At 38.0% G+C, this 17,114-nt stretch overlaps 1 long non-coding RNA gene across 1 annotated transcript; it reads left to right on the plus strand.

The window, feature by feature from the left end:
* Window positions 1-15,097: 15,097 nt before the first annotated feature.
* LOC114466085 (uncharacterized) lies at window positions 15,098-16,664 on the plus strand. Its single transcript, XR_003674379.1, has 3 exons — window positions 15,098-15,433; window positions 16,253-16,366; window positions 16,477-16,664. It is a non-coding gene; the product is annotated as an uncharacterized LOC114466085 (long non-coding RNA).
* The last annotated feature ends 450 nt before the right edge of the window (window positions 16,665-17,114 follow it).

A 17,114-nucleotide genomic window follows, 5' to 3' on the forward strand; every position in this document is an offset into this window, starting at 1 on the left:
TGGTGCGGTTTTAAACCATGTAAAAAATCAAACCAGTACCAAATATAGGACTTTACGTTTGAATTGTGACGGAGAAACTCCATCAGTGACAGGGCAGCAATCACACACTGTCATCGCGGCAACAGGCACGCGCACACACTCACAACCCAGTTTTCCAGCAGGCAGCACACACACAAACATCCATCCATCCATCCATTTTCAGACCCGCTTTACCAGCGCACAAACAAACATGTCAAACATTTTCACTCTCTCTTCCGTATTACTCCCACATTATTCATTTATTTCACTTCTCTCTGAGTGCTCTATGTTTCACCTGCTCATACATTCACATTTTCACACATGACAGAGACGGAGTGGCATCATTCTTGTCCATCGTTGGCTACCTCGTAAACACAGAGTGGTTATACACTGGCTGATTTAAAAGCTCACTAATCCCTGGAAGGTTGAATATGTACAGTACATGCATAATTGATGTTTTTGAAACCCATGTTGTAGTGTTTGTATGACAAACAGCAATTTGCAGAACATTATACCTTACCTGTGTGTAGCTATTCCCTGATTCCTTAATGACATTTAGGGCCTGTACTATGAAGCTGGATTTCCTCTCATCGTGCTAACTACTGGGATTTATTTTGTGCGCTGCACTATGACACTGGTTAACTTTTTACTAGGGTAATTACCATGGTAAATTACGGTGCTCAGCTTTCCTGGTCTGGACCAGATTAAGTGCTGGTATAATTACAGGTGAAAGTAACGGAGTTCAGTACATTTCTAAATCAGTAATTTTACTTATACTTAAGTACATTTTAAAAGAAGTTAAGTAATTAGTTACATTTCTACACCCAACAATTACAGAGAAAATTATTATTTTTTGTTTTAAAATGATCAACGGACATTGTGAAACTACAAAAAAATGAAATAATGAGACAACAATCAAAGGCATCACATCATAGCTGACCAAGCAGATTAAACCATACTGTCTCTGGTCTTTGGAGAGAGCAGACGTGTTTTCATTCGCTCCGATAACACGACCTTGGCTACAGCTGGCTACAGCTGAACAGCCTGAAAAATTGGGCCCAAGACTGAAGGAAAATGGTGAAAAAACCGCAGGGAGGCCCTTCAGAACCCAATTCGGGTTTGGAAGAGGTCAAGGAGATGATACGCGAGGGTCTACGAAACATATCTGCCGAGATAAAGTCGTTGGAAAAGACGCTGGAAAACTCACTGGAAAACCTACAAAGCGAAGCAAAGGTACTGAAAGAAAAGAATGAAAGAAATGCTGAGGAGATAAAATTGTTGAATGCCAGGGTTGAACAGCTGGAACAAAAGGAAAGAGAGAAAGATGTCATCATCACAGGCCTAAAGATAAAACCCAGGAGTTACGCGAGTGACGAAGAAACAAAATCGATTGAACAACAGGTCATTGACTACCTGGAGTCGAAGGACATTGTCCTGAACCCTGACAACATCAACTCCTGCCATCTCCTGCCAAAGAAAAATGATAACAGAGCTGTAAAAATAACCTTCACGAATATGAAATTTAAAGGAGAACTACTGAGGCAAGGAAAAAAACTGATGGGAACGAAGGTGTACATCAATGAAAACCTGACGAAACAAAATGCAAGCATTGCATGGAAGGCACACCAAATAAAAAAAGGAGGAAAAATTGTGAGGACGTGGACAAGAAACTGCAGGATTTACATCACACCACTGGGAGAAGAGAACGGAAAACCAATCCTCATCAAAACGATGGAAGACTTGGGAAAATACGAAGGATACACCTAAACAACAACATTACTGATGGTAATCATGGATATGGACCCAGATCTATATAAACACTGGAAACAAAACTCAGACTGTGATTTTTTTACGGAGACTGAATTAAATGTGGAAACCAAGAGTAAAAAAGGTCTGTCATTTATTCATTTCAATTGCTAGGTGGTGGGGTGATTAAGGATTACATTAAATTTAAATTCAAAGTGTTTATTGCCATATGTGCAGTTAGAAACACGTTTTCCTGTACAATGAAATTACTACCTTGCTTATGAACTAAGATATAATAATGTGTTTATACAAGTTAAATCTAACAGTGGAAAATACAACACTGCCAATAGAACTAACAACAGCTGGATTAACCTTGACGTAGAGACAAAACAAGCTGCAAACTTGTGTGTCCAAAAGAGACATTCCCGAGTAGTGACATTATGGATGAAAAGGGAAAAACCTTCCAAACACCTTCGAAAGAGGAACTATTCTTGAACTGGAGGAATGCTAACAACGTCTGGCAGGGAACAAGGCCAACACGAACAAGATAGAGAGGAGAAGGAATAAAAACAAGACAACACTGACTACAGATGAGAATACACAAAAAAGGACTGTTCAGAACAACTCAAGAATGTTTGACCAGAGAGACATGTAAACCCATGTAAATTTGCGATGGTAAAACAGGGGACGGGACCCAGATAAGCAAACTGCTTCTCTCGTCTCCTTTTTCGGCATGTACAAAAAAAAAAAAAAAAAAGTGAATGTAACCATGTCGGAAATAAACTGAATAAATAAATAAATAAATAACGTAATGCTGCTGAAATTAAGTGACTTTTTAGCTCTGCTGGGCTCCTCTTCACTGCAATGAGAGCCATTGCTGGAAATCTGCTTCTGCTTAAACTGAATCACAGGTTTAGAGAGAAGTGAAGATGCGACAGATTAAATAAAATAAATGACAAATGAGTTATTTAAAGAGATGATTTATTGATTCAGCACTTTATTTTGTATTGTTTTCAAGCTATGTAAAATTTTTAATTGTTTTTTTATTTTTATATGACACTAACTTCAGCACTAAAAATCCAAAGCTTCCTGTAGACTGTCCTCGCTCAGGTTAAAAATTGATATAAAACTATTGGAAGATTAGAATGAATCAGTGAGTTGTTTAAGAGTTTGTTATTTTCAATAAGGTACCTAAGACCACAGTACTGTACTGATTTCAGGTCAGCATTTTTTGAAGGCACATTGAACATAATCCATATGTTCTTTGTTGTGCTATTTGTGATCAAAGCCCAGCCACTTTCTTTGGTTCAGGTTGTGGTTTCTACCTATTATGTTGTTACCCACATGGCACATTTGGCACGGCACTGTTTTAGAGTTCATAAATGTAGCCAGAGATTTTTTAAATGTTTAATTGAATTAATGTTATTTCATTAAAAAAAATTATTGTACATTTTGACAAACTTTTTTTAATACAGATGCCTGTGTGGAAAATACAGTAAATTAAGTTCCAATTTTTAGTCTCTTCCTTTTTAAATTTATACATGACATGTTTACTGTATATGCAAGGGAACTGTGGTAAGATGTATTACCAAAAATAAACATGGGGTGAAGGTAACTACTTATCTTTACTTTAAGTACTATTCAACTAAGCTACTTTTTACTTTTACTTGAGTATTTTATGTATGACTTACTTGTATTTGTATTTGAGTACAATTACAATCAACTCATTCATTCATATACAGTATTCTGACTCTGACGCAGAGAGCCTCAGTCATGTAAGATAATACAGGCTGTATAATACAAATAACGTCCACCTTATGGTGTAGGCTGTATAAACACAGCATCAGAGACACAGACTGCACCCGAAGATAGAGTGGGTCGTCAAATAACTGAAGAGCTTGGGGTTTGAATCCCGCTCTGTCCAAATCATTGTTGTTGTGTCCTTGGGTAGGGCACTTTACTCACTTTGATTAGTATGAATGTGGTATGACCAATGGCGCACTATTAAGCTTCACTTCGGTCAGTCTGTCCCAGGGCAGCTGCGGCTACAATAGTAACTTACCACCACTGTGTGTGGAGCGAAAGCATGATCCACATCAATGTAAAGTGCTTTGAGTGTCTATGAAAAGTGTTATATAAAATCCAATGCATTATGATTATTATTATGGATGTGAACAGAAACACGTCTGTGCTGTAAAAAAGTGAACCTGATCAGAGTGTCCGTTTATTCTCCGATGAATTGATATTGGATAATCTCACAAATCTATGCATCAATAGTGGAGTGGATAAAAGCAGAATTTTTGTAGAATTGTGCAAATTATGATACAATCATGAAATTTGGTGTATTTGTTCTCCAAAGGCTTCTGATCAAATCTGTCCAATTGAACATTTGAAAATCCAAAATGGTGGCCATTTTTCAAGATGGCTGCTAAATTAGCCTCCAAAATTGCCTCTTTCATATAAGTGTGTGTAGTTTTCTGATTTGTTTGATCTTGGTGTCCATTCCTATGTTTTCAAATATGGTGAGTTGGATTTTGTGACTTTAAATAGGGTAGAACACAAAAATGTATTTTGTAAAACATAAATACATGGATTTTTTGCCCATTAAATAAATACATTCAACTCATGATATCCATCCAATGTTCAAATACAATGTTAAATTAGGCTACATCGAAACAAGTTTAGCAAACAATGATTCAAAGTTCTTTTTAAGCATTTCATGAAGTAATTCTTGATAGTTGACAGTAGTTCATAGTTGACTTGACAGTAGCTTATCTAAAGAGTACTGGCAGATCTCCCTATAAAAGCAAATAATCTGTGTGTATATGTGTGTGTTCCTCAAATATCTTTGCGAATCGGGATCAGACTGACCTGAGAGTTTCAACATGGCTGCTGCGTGGTTCAAAGGTGAGCAAAGTCTGATTTGTTTGGACACCCCACCCCCACGCCTCACCTCATGAGCAGTGTTAATTTTGACAGCAAAATTTCATTTAGTTTTAGTCATAGTCTTTTGACTAAATGGTTGTTTAGTTTTAGTCATGATTTAGTCATGTTGATTCTATTAGTTTTAGTTTAGTTTTAGTCGACTAAATATCATAATGTTATAGTTGACTAAAAACCATTAGAGATTTAGTTGACGGAAATAGTGTACATTTCTTTTTGTGTTGACATGTTTCTATGTCTACAATGAATTAAAAATTAAGTATGAACAGAAAGACACAAAGGTTTTACTTATATGAAAACAATTTTAATCAACTTGGCTTTCCTCTGTATGAAATAAAGGAACAGTGCTCCTTGAAAAAAAACATTTGTTCATAAAAAAAATTTGGACAATCTTGACACAAAAAAACTGAATTAACTGCCATATGTAGTATATATTTTCACCCTTGGAAAAACATTTAAAGAAAAGTGCATGTGCTATACTGTCAGCAGGCCTTCACTCCCTGGATAATTAATTAAAATAATTGAACTAAAAATAAAACAATTCTGAAAATTAATTTGAAGTATTTCAACAAAAATCTTCAAATATAAATACATTCAAAGGAAACAAAATATAAAAATATAATTCCATCAAGTATTTAAAACTAATAATAAAGAAAGAACACATATTCAAGATTTTATGAAAAAAAAGTAGTCATATGCATTAAGTGCAGTCTCTAACAATATTTTACCCTAACTACTAAACAACAACCATCAGGGCAGAAAAAAAACAATCTACTGGCATGGCGGACAGCCTTTTAAACACTCAAAAACAAAATCATTTTACTACATTTTTAGAATGAAATAGTGTATGTTGTTGCAAAACAAGTATAGCTAATATCCCTTTTTATTTGCTTCGATTCATTTTAAGGAATGCGCTTCGTGCTAAAGTGCTCCTTGCTCTGTTGCGCTTACCTCTAGTGAGGTCTCCTGTAACACTAAACACCCGCTCTGCAAAGGCTTGAGAAGCTGGCACAGCCAAGAGGTCTAAAGCAAAAGGCTTTAAGTTGTGATAGAGAGAATCGCTTTTTTCCAGCCAAAACTCTGTTCCTGTGTCACAAGTGATGGGCTGTGAAAGCTCTTCCTTATACTTTCTGATTTGCTGCCTGATGTTGTTTTCAGAGAATCTTTGTTTAGGTGTTGAGCAGCATTTTGAGAGAAACCTGAAGACCGGCTTCTTTGATGAGGATGGTACTACTGGTTCCTCTGTGCTCTCCTCTCCATTAACATCAGACTCATCCTCTTGTTGCGAGTGTGTGGATTTTACCACATACTCCTCTGCTGTTTTGAGCAGTTCCCGAATATTGTCATTAGTTACATTAACAAGGGTTTCACATACACTGGGGTTGACAAAACAGGCAGCTGCTGCAAGTGGCGTGAACTTTTCATCAGTTGGATCCAAGATGTATGCAAAACGAAGGTTTATACTGACTTTCATTTTTTCTGCAAGAGTACCAAGGTCTCGGTAGCTGGTGTTCTCTTTAAAGTCATCAAGGTGGCTGAGCAGGTCAAGGAGAGCAGGGACAACCAGGCACATGGACATGGTGTCACTCTGAAGGGTTTGTGTATGTTCTGCAAATGGCAGCAGTAGTTCATGCAATGACTTAAGCTTTTGCCACTCACTGGGGAGCAAGCTGTCCCAACCCATGTCATTTGCTATTTGGCAGACCGAGTCTTTCACTTTGAGGAGGCGTGCGATCATGTTATATGTGCTTGACCAGCGTGTGGGGCAGTCATTTACGACAATAAGACCACACGCATCCAAGATCCTTTGTGTTGCAACAGATGACTTGCGAAAGAGCTTCACCACCGACCTTGTTTTGTCCAGGAGTCGCTTGACACTTGCCTCCTTTTGCATCAGGTGGACCACAAGTTGTATGGAGTGCACCACACATGGAATCCGTTCCATGTTAACATTATGGTACCTGAATAACAACAACAAACACAAATTAACAATTATTTTAAATATTCTATTTGAAACTTAAAATAATAAATTAAAAGTGCAAAAGAAACCAAATACCACAAACATACTCCAACTTTATTCATGCAATCAAACTTGGATAAAAAGAGGTTTAAGATAATTGCTCACCTGAGATCATCAACTTCAGGCACAGAGTCACTTTCCATGACTGGGAAATCTTCTGAATCATCTGAGGTGACGTCTTCTCCCTCTGAAGCTGTATTTTTAAATGCTGCCACCATATTGCTCCCATTGTCTGTTATCACTGCGATGATCTTCTCAGTTGGTATATCCCATTCTTGCAGAGATTTATCCACACAAGCTTTGATTGACTGTGCAGTGTGTGGATGGGCTACCTGTTCAAGAGCCAACAAAATGTGCTCTGGTTTATTTTGTTCAATGCAAAAATAGCATGAACTAATGGCCAGGAATGAAGCAGTCAGTCCTTTTTTTGTCCACAAGTCAATTCCTACAGATATCCTCCGAGCAGCAGCCAGTCTCCCCCTAAATTTTTGTTTTTCATCTTCGTACTGTTTGTCTATCAAGTTACCCAATTTGGTTTTCTTTGGAATAGTCATCTTTTTGTCAATAGTTTCCATCATTAGAATAAAGTCCTCATCTTCAATAGTAGTGACTGGTAATCCTGTCCTTCCTATCCATTTCGCTATTGCTTCCTCTTTACTCAGCTGCTCTTTTGAGTTACTCTTGTATTTTAAGACACTTTGAAATGCTGTTGAAATACTCTGTTGAGTAGTTTTAGCCCTCTTTGCACCCGGCGGCCCGCTGTCATCATCTGGACGCTTCTGCAACTGTTAGAAAAAAAGCGGGTAAAAGAAAAAGCATTCAACTTATTGTCTAAAACGTTTCAGGCTTTTTTAATTACCATACCACAGTAATGGGCAATATAGCTCTACAAACGTAACTCTAGTGTAGCAACAAAAAGCTAAACATAATTATGACATGCTTACCTTTGAGTGGATTTCAGGGTGACTTGTCTGCAAATGTCGCTTCAAGTTTGTTGTGTTTTTACCGCTAATAGTTGCTCCACACGGTGTACACAACGTCTTGTTTTGGTTCACATCATATTTAAAGTGTGTCCATATGTCGGCTCTTCTTTTTCTACCCGCAGTCGACATTTTCATACTTCCATTGCAGACACAAGGAAATGCTGAAGCCTGACTATGCAAGACATCGTCCTCTGGTTGGACGTCTCTGTGTTTATCCCGCCTTACGATACTAACAGTTCCTCTGATTGGATGTTGATGGCACAGGTCTTGTCGTCTCGTTTTTATTCGTCAACGACAATATCAATAACTTTCGTCATAGTTTTTATCCCTGTGCGGTAGTTTTTATTAAGTTATCGTTTTGTATTTGTCAGACAAAACATGTAGTTGACGAAGACTATGACGAAAAATTTTCGTCAACAAAATTAACACTGCTCATGAGTCAACGGACACAGTGATGATGTCATCAGTCCTACTTCGATGTCATCAGTTAGAACATTAGAATATTGGAACTGGTCCTACCTCTCTACAGTGATGATGTCATCAGTTAGAACATTTGAGTGATGATGTCATCAGTACTACCTCTACAGTGATGATGTCCCACTTTCAAACAACCTCATTTGGCCATCCATGAAAAAGCTACTTACCCTCCCACTTTTCTATTCAATTCAACTTTATTAATATAGCGCAAAATATAACAAAGTCATCTCTAACAAATTATAAAGTAAGGGTGCAATGATTAGTGGACATTGTTGACAAAAATCGAGAACAGAATTAGTCACCCACAAATGTATTTGTTGACAATTGTCGGTTACGTCATCACCGTCCTTTTCAACCTGTGGACGGAGCTGAACATAGTTTTTTCATGAGGAGTGTCTCATCCCCCTTCTATATATCTGTGCTCAGAGCTGTATGCACGTTACGGACGTGGTTAGCGGGAGACATATCATCAAAAACATTCCCACTGGTAAGAATATGTCACTGTTACCGCGCGCTGTTGACGTTGCTCACACACGTAGCTCTGCTCGTCACAGTCACAGTCTACCTGAAGCAAAGTGAACCAGTCTAAGTTCCTCCGTCAGATCCATCCAAAGTTCCCACAAACACAGTGACGGTGCTTTACTTAAGCATGCTAAGCTAACCCACCGACGCATAAGACTAAGAACTAATGCTAACCATTGCATTAAAGGAATATACCAAGTTAAGACTACACAGCTTATCGTCTTTAAACCACAAAGAGCCACCGATTTGGTTATGGTCAGATGTAACACTTTATGGAAGGACAAATGCTAACATGTCACATGTCAGGTGAAATAAATGTTAGCATAAATACTAATGTCACTATTCATCCGTCCCAACTTGTGAAACGCAATATATTTAATTATATTTCACGTGTTCACAGACAAAGTTTGTTCCATTAGACTACTTTAACTATTATGATTATTACACCTAAATATCCTGAATGATTAAATCATCAGCTTGATCTGGTTTATTATAGTAATCAGAGAGATATTTATCAGCCATAACTTATGTAATTCATTAGATATAAACTAAACTAGATTCAGCAGCATTTTATTTAACAGTAAAATCACTAATGTAGTTATTTTTGCTTTTCATGTGCTTTTTATTTTTTTAGAAAATAATTTAATTAATTATAATGAAATTAATTAATTATATTCAATAACACTAATGGAATGACCAATATGCACAAGCTTTTTAATGTGTAAATGCTATTACTCAAGGAAATTCTAGTGTTGATGGATTCAATTTCTTTTGTGTTTGTAAGGAACCTGTTTACACTAAGTTGGGATTGTTTTATTTATTGTTTTTATTTGTCGTAATTTGCCCCAAACCAAATTTAAAATATTGTAGCAACATAAATGTGCGATTTGTCATCCGATTAGTCGACTAATTGTTTCAATAAACGTTGACTAGTCGACTATTAAAATAGTCGTTAGTTGCAGCCCTTATATAAAGTCCATAGTAAGAAAGGAACAACCCAGCAAGATCCACATGAACAAGCATTTAGTGACAGTGGGAAGTAAAAACTCCCTCTTTTTTATAGGAAGAAATCTCAGCCATCTGCTTTGACTGGTTGGGATTAGTGAACAGAGGTGAAAACAGAATAGTCCATCTGAGTGTCCCAGACAATATATACTTCCTATGTGCACTGCACTAGTTGATGTAAAAATACATTCTCCTTTCTAACATTTGCACCAGCATTGGCCGCAAAAATTGATCAGGTTGTATTTGAATAGGCTATATTTTTTCTGTTCCAGGGTCATAAAAGCATCAGCCTTTGAAACTAAAAGTCAGACCAGCAATGGCTGTTGGCTCTACAAGTAAATCAAGGACCACTGACTGGACCAAGTGTTGCATATGTCAACAAGATAAAAAAGGAAGATCAAAAGTCTCCCCAGACCAATCCTGTCAATAAAGGAGATGATGGTGTGTCACCATGGCAAGGAATATTCCTTGGTTTCATTCACTTCATCAACTACAGTACTAATCATCATAGACCCTGCAAGACTTTATGAAAGTGGGGGGATAGAGGAAACCTTGAGACAAAACAAGGCACACTATCATGAGACGTGTAGGCTCCTGTTTAGCAACACAGATTTACAAAGATCTGAAAAAAGATCAAGCAATATCAGTAGAAGCAATATCCAAAGAAAGGCCCAAGAGAGAAAAAAAATAGTGTTCTCTATGTGTAGAAAAGGCTACAAAGTTAATAATAATAATAGTTACAGTTGTTTGTGGAGGTCTGTTTTATCTATTTTTGTGTGTGGAATATGTTTTTTCACCACAGTTACCGCGAGAGGTGGACTTGCTCACTTGATCAGTACGAGACTGAAAAGAAGGGGTGTTACACACAAAACAGTTGACAAGTTGATCAGTGTGCTTCGGCGGTAAAGTGATGACTTACTAGAAGTTGTGTGCATGAATGAAAGCGTGAGTACCCACCTCTTGCATAGTTGTCATCTCGTTGGTGTTTTACTCATGTTCACGTAAGTTTGGTTGGTTAATGTGAGTGAAAGCACCAGCCTGCATGCTCGCGGTGTAATCGGTGCGTTCATGGTGGCCCACCTGGCTCGGTCGTCAGTTCTGCATGCATCATGTCTGATTGAAAGCATGATTCTTTGTGCTCTTATAACGTAGTGTTAGTATGGGTTATGTTTGAGCAGTAGTTCCAAGTTTTTAGTGTGAATTAAGTGTGTTTAATCAGGCTGCTGGTCAGTTAAGTTAATTCAGTGACAGGATGTAGTAGCCTGTGGGTTTCCACAGTTAAAGAGGTTTATATAACCGGAAATGTCACATAAAGATGGTTAGCAGTAACTTGATATAAGACTGGTATGTTTAAGTAACTGTGAATTCTGTGTTTTATATGTTAGTTCATAATGGTGTGAATGAGGAGAAATGTGATATTAACAATTGAATTACTTTATCACTGTGATTATATATTTTATATTAAGTTGATAATGTTACTTTCCATAAGTGAAATCAATTTATGTTTGTTATTCTTTATTATTGTAATTGTAATTTTGTTATTCTGTCTTTATAGAAACCACACGCACGCACGCACGCACGCACGCACGCACGCACGCACGCACGCACGCACGCACGCACGCACGCACGCACGCACGCACGCACGCACGCACGCACGCACGCACGCACGCACGCACGCACGCACACACACACAACACACACACACACACACACACACACACACACACACACACACACACACACACACACACACACACACCACACACACACACACACACACACACACACACACACACACACACCAAGTAAAGAAGAAGTTGAGTCAGAAACCTCTCTCTGCTCTTTTCTCCATCATACTTTGGAACGGTGGCCTTAAATGGTGTTCTGGCCGACACCCTGGTGTGAACCTAGTGCACAACACAGAACCAGTGCCTAGCCTCAGCTATCATTATTATCTGAACTACACTATGTGAGACTCAAGGTGAGCTAAGAGAAGCAATGACAATGAATGTGAATGTGAGTATTAATGAATGTGCAAGACCACTAAATGATGGGACACTACTTGACAAACTGAGTGGCGGAGATGTCATAGCACAAGAACTGAAGTATCCCTTCTAACTAACCCTTCTCCCTGCTTGGTGGCTCTGTATAACAAAGAACAAGTCTACCTAAGGGTCCATGAGCAAGAGAGAGCACAGGAGAATGGGAAGGAAGCAATATCCAATGGCCTTCTCTGAATTGGTCACTCATATCAGAAATAAAAGCTGCCAGTGATGGTACAGATCCACCCATTTTCAGGCTTGCTGATCTGACCACACTTTACAAGCAGAGACTGGAGCAGCTGGGTGTTGAATCACCACATGTTCATGCTACTGAGTTGCAAGCTCAACACCAGGAACGAGATGTCATGCTGGCTTTTGAGAAAGATGTGGGCTCAGTACTTGCACAAGCATCCAAGTTGTTGGTCAACATTACCCCCATTGCAGGTAGCTGTCAGAAACTGACAAAGTGTTCCTGTAAAAAAAAAATGCAACCAAAAATGCAAGTGCTTCAGATCAGGGCTACCTTGCAGCTGCATATGTGACCGGTAGCAGCCAGAGGAACTTTTGTGTTTTGTGTTACACAGTTATATTGGTGTTTTGTTATTTTTCCAATAGTTATATATTAAGCTTTTTTCTCGTTTTCCATTAATGATGTCATCTAAATGTCTTTATACTAATACAATACAATACAATGCATCTTAAAGATACATTTACACTAATGTCATTCAAATTAGTCTGTGAACAGGGACTCTTTGCGAGGCTAATTTGGCAACCATCTTGAAAATAGGCCGCCATGTTGGATTTTTAATTTTTTTTTTATGGTATCACGTGAATGATTTGTGTGTGGCACCTGGAACACATGGGCCAGGATGCAATATGGAAAGAAGATAAGTGGGTGGAGGTAGCAAGCTGGCATTGCTTTGGACAACCTTCTATTCCATCCATATGGATGCTCCTTTGACAAGTAGCTTTTAAATAAGCATTGTTGCAAACTAAGTAGAGCTGTGATTTTTTTTTTCAAAGTTTTAATTCATTTGTGTATACAACACTACTTACAAATTGCATTTTGATAAGGTCCAAAGAATTCCAGAAATATTGACCTTAACAATACAATCTTTCCTGTATCAATTTTACATTGCAAAATTATGAAGGTCTGGAGGAAATGATGCACTGGCATTCCAAGAATGCTTTAGCTGTAAAAAACTAAAAACAGGGATATTCAACATACTAGGCTGGTGATGTTGTTGCAGTGCTGTGATTGGGCAAAAGTTGTTAATTTCATTTTTATGATTACACATGGTTTAATTTAGACACAGATAAATTAAAACGCAAACACAATACAGAATTTTTTTTTATGAATACTAAGGTCATACCTTAGTCTTGGTCAGTAAAGGATTTCCGCCCCTCATCTGCACCTCATAAAGCTGGCTAATCTTCCTGGTATTCCTTGTGCCCCACATGGTCCAGTTATAGCAGCACAAAGTGAGATGACTATCAGGTCTAAAACCTTTCCATGGCCTCATTTGCACTCTGTGAGGGAAGCTGAGGTTAGTTTAGAGCAGTGGTTTCCAAACTTTTCACAGTCCTGTAACCCTTCAGACATTTAATCTGAAGCCATGTATTCCCTACTTCTGCACACTTAAAAAACACATTATTGTAACACAATACAATGTAGCCCTACAGGGAACTTTGTCTCTCTATGCTGTTGAGGAACAATATATAATAATAATAATAAAAAAAAAAAAGAATAAATCATCTTATTTAAAATTATCACTCCATTTATTTAACTAGCCTACTGGCATTTTCTGTGAGATGTCATGTAAAACAGCATGTTCTATATCATTGTTAAAAACGTGTACACATGAAAAATAAATGTAAATGTTAATTCTAAATCTAAATGTAAATGTTGATTCTAAATGTAAATGTTAAATGTAAATCTTAATGTTAAATCTCTACCAAGTTTAAAGCTAAATATTTAGAAGTTATACAAAGTGGGCAGGTCACCCACATTCTGCTCATCCCACCCTCCTTCTACATCCTCGGTGTCTCCATCACTGGCAAAAGTGAGTTGACATACAGCATGCCGGTAGTCTCAGCGACAATCCCCCAGCTGATGTGCACTGTGCAGCCCATACACTAGTCATTACCAATCTTTTGAGTTCGTCAGTTTGGAGAAATCCTGCAATATCTTGCTCTTCCCCTCTCCTCACTCACTCAGCCACAGTCATGATCGACAGGCACTGACCAGCCCACTTTCCATAATTTCTAAACATTTAGTTTTTAATATTCAGATTTACATTTGGGTTGAACATTTACATTTAGATTAAACATTTACATTTTGATTTATTTTTCATGTGTACACATTTTTAACAATGATATAGAACATGCGACTTACATGAATTTCTGTCTCAAATGAAAGAAAATGTGCTAAATGTGAGTTACGTGAGCTAAATGTTCAAAATATGTCGGCTATGAAAAAGTAACTGAGATTTTACATTTGGCACCCCATACAAAGGACATCAAAGTTTTGATAGCATGTTTCGCTAGCTCAAAGCAATGTAGCCTTGTCATATTTAGCTTTTTTGATTATTATAATTCTCTGTCCATGGGTAGTCTTACAGAGACCAATGTGTTATTTGTAAGTACCCCCATGACAATTTGCGTACCGCTGGGGGCACCCATACCTCACTTTAGGAACCAAGGCTTTTGACACAGCATTATCTATTTAGAAATAAATTGTTTTGTCGTACTTTGCATAATTTTTATTTTTTAAAGCATTGTTTTACAAAAGCATAATTATTCACTGCTATTAAATTAATTAAATATTTACATTATTGTATTGATAACATTAACAACTATAAGTTGTATGTACTTTGTATGCACTTTCAGTTTTGTCATTGGTCTTTTCACTGGTAGTTCAGCAGTGCCCCCTAGTGGTGTGCAAAGAGACATGAAAATATGAATCTGCACTAGTCGAGAAGACTGGTTTTTAGAATATAAAATGAAGATTTAGGCTTGGCCAGGTGAAAAAATTGTCAGACTAGAATTTATTTGCTAAGAAATGACCAAATGAGTTATTCTTATTACCTAAAACTAGATTGAAAATAGTTTATTATGTGTTCCCTTACACCTAGTTTAGAACAATGGCACCATATCTTGCCAGTAGCAGTAGCCTAATGAAAAATTTGGTAAAGGATAAAATAAAACAAACAACACACACACACACACACACACACACACACACACACACACACACACACACACACACACACACACACACACACACACACACACACACACACACACACACACACACACACACACACAGAGAGAGAGAGGGAGAACCATTTAGAGAGAGTTGCAAAACATTTATTTTGCAAATACCACTCCCCATAGGCCACCACTCCCCATATATAGGTTTAGTTAGGTTAGAGTTAGTGAAAACTCTTTTATTCCCAGCAAGTGACATCAGGAGGAGACATAAGCAGAGGACTGTAAGACTTTTCTATCAACCAAAACAATTTAAGCAAAGATAGGAACGGCAGCCTCCAATGACGATGTGGAAAAGAAGAATGATGGAGGATGGGAGCACCAGCATCCACAGCAACCCTCTGAAGTGTCCCACTAGCAGACACCAGCAGAGGACAGAAAGACTTCTTTCAACCAAAACAATCAATGTAAGTACAGCCTCTGATTTACACAGAAACTGAACCGACTGTACATTGAATGTCAGAATGCTGCCGTATGTAAAAATGAGGGGTGCACTGATTTAAATTTCTGGCCGATTACTCATCATCGATTTTTTAAAAGCATGACCTGCCAATACTGATTTTGACCAGCGTACACCTTGAATGCTCCAAACTTCTTTATTGAAGAATATCTGTGAAACAATACAAATTTGTTGTTTTAACTACACATGAGGTAGTCATCTCAAAAATAAATTAATAAGCGCTCTCAGCAGACCACTGGCTCTTTGCTCCCCTATCTTTAGCTTTAGCATTAGCTTGATTGCTTGCTTCAAATGATGCATACTCAGAGGTGAAGTGGTTTCTTAAATGGTGAATGAGGTAACTTTCGTTTGCAACTCCACCAAGATTTGTTTCTGCATTGCATGAATTACAAATTGCGGTCTTTTGCTCTCTTTTTTTGTATACTACTGCTGAACTACTGACATGCTAAGCTAACCGTGCTCCGGGCGTTGTTGTTGTTATCCCGTATAGCAGAGGCATGTAGCATGCACATGCACACATGACCTGGTGGGCGGGCTTGTCAGTCATTTCACGGCCGAAAAGGACAGTGGCTGACTTTATGACTGACTTAAAGATGTTTGTGGAGGTAGAAAAGATCGACGGAAAAGATCGGTTTCATATGCAAGGATCAGCCGATCGCCGATCCCCTTAAATAGGGAAAATCGGCACAGATTGATTGGTGCATCCTTAGTAAAAATAGATGTTACTTTATACTAATGTATTAATGCCTGTAAAATGTTGGAGTAGAGGCCCAGCATCTACTGGTGGAAGAGAAAGATGGAGGATGGAATCACCAGCATCCACAACAGCCCACTGAAGAGTCCTACAGACCTCAGCAGAGGACGGAGACTTTCAGTAAATGTAAGCAAAGCCTCGCATTTACAAAGCAAGACACTGAACAAATGTTTAATGTGAAAATAGAGGTTACTTAGTACTGATGTCTGTGAATTCTCTTGTGTTTGATTGCTGAGATTTGCTTCAGAGGAGAATCAGCTGTTCGTCACCGCAGCAGAGAATGAGACAATAGTTCTGCAGTGTTTATACGAACTGCTTTGGTTGAAAATTAATAAAAACTGTTGAACTTGGTGAAATGCTTGGTGCTCAATAAACTAACTTCACATCAGAATCTGAGCTGTTTCTTCATCAGTTTTTCTTACAGACTGAGGCCCCTCACACATGGAGAAAATAATTTAGACTGCCATTTTATTTTCTAACACAGAACGATATGCTTAATATGCATCTAATATTGAAAAAGAGTAATTCAACAGTATAATGCATATATTATGGAGATTGCTGGATGTCTGACTACTTAATACAATTTTCTATAAATAATTTACAGTTTGTTTGTGTTTTGTTTTTTAGCTTAACTTCAGTCAATTTCTATCAATAAATTGCCAGTTTACTATTATTGTTAGGGGGCCAAGCCCGCGGGGCCTAGGACCAGTGGTGCTAGGAACCCTATTGTAATCGTAAGGATTTTTATTATTCTGTTTCCCCCGGTAAAAGTGGTGCTGCAGGCTAAACCGTGCAAGGAGGGTGTATCCAGACCCCCGCGTACCTTGGACACAAAAACTCACTTATGTCCGCCAGCAGGTGGCGCTATAACCAA

The sequence above is a fragment of the Gouania willdenowi genome, chromosome 6 (genome assembly GCF_900634775.1).
Source record: "Gouania willdenowi chromosome 6, fGouWil2.1, whole genome shotgun sequence".
Taxonomy (NCBI): domain Eukaryota; kingdom Metazoa; phylum Chordata; class Actinopteri; order Blenniiformes; family Gobiesocidae; genus Gouania; species Gouania willdenowi.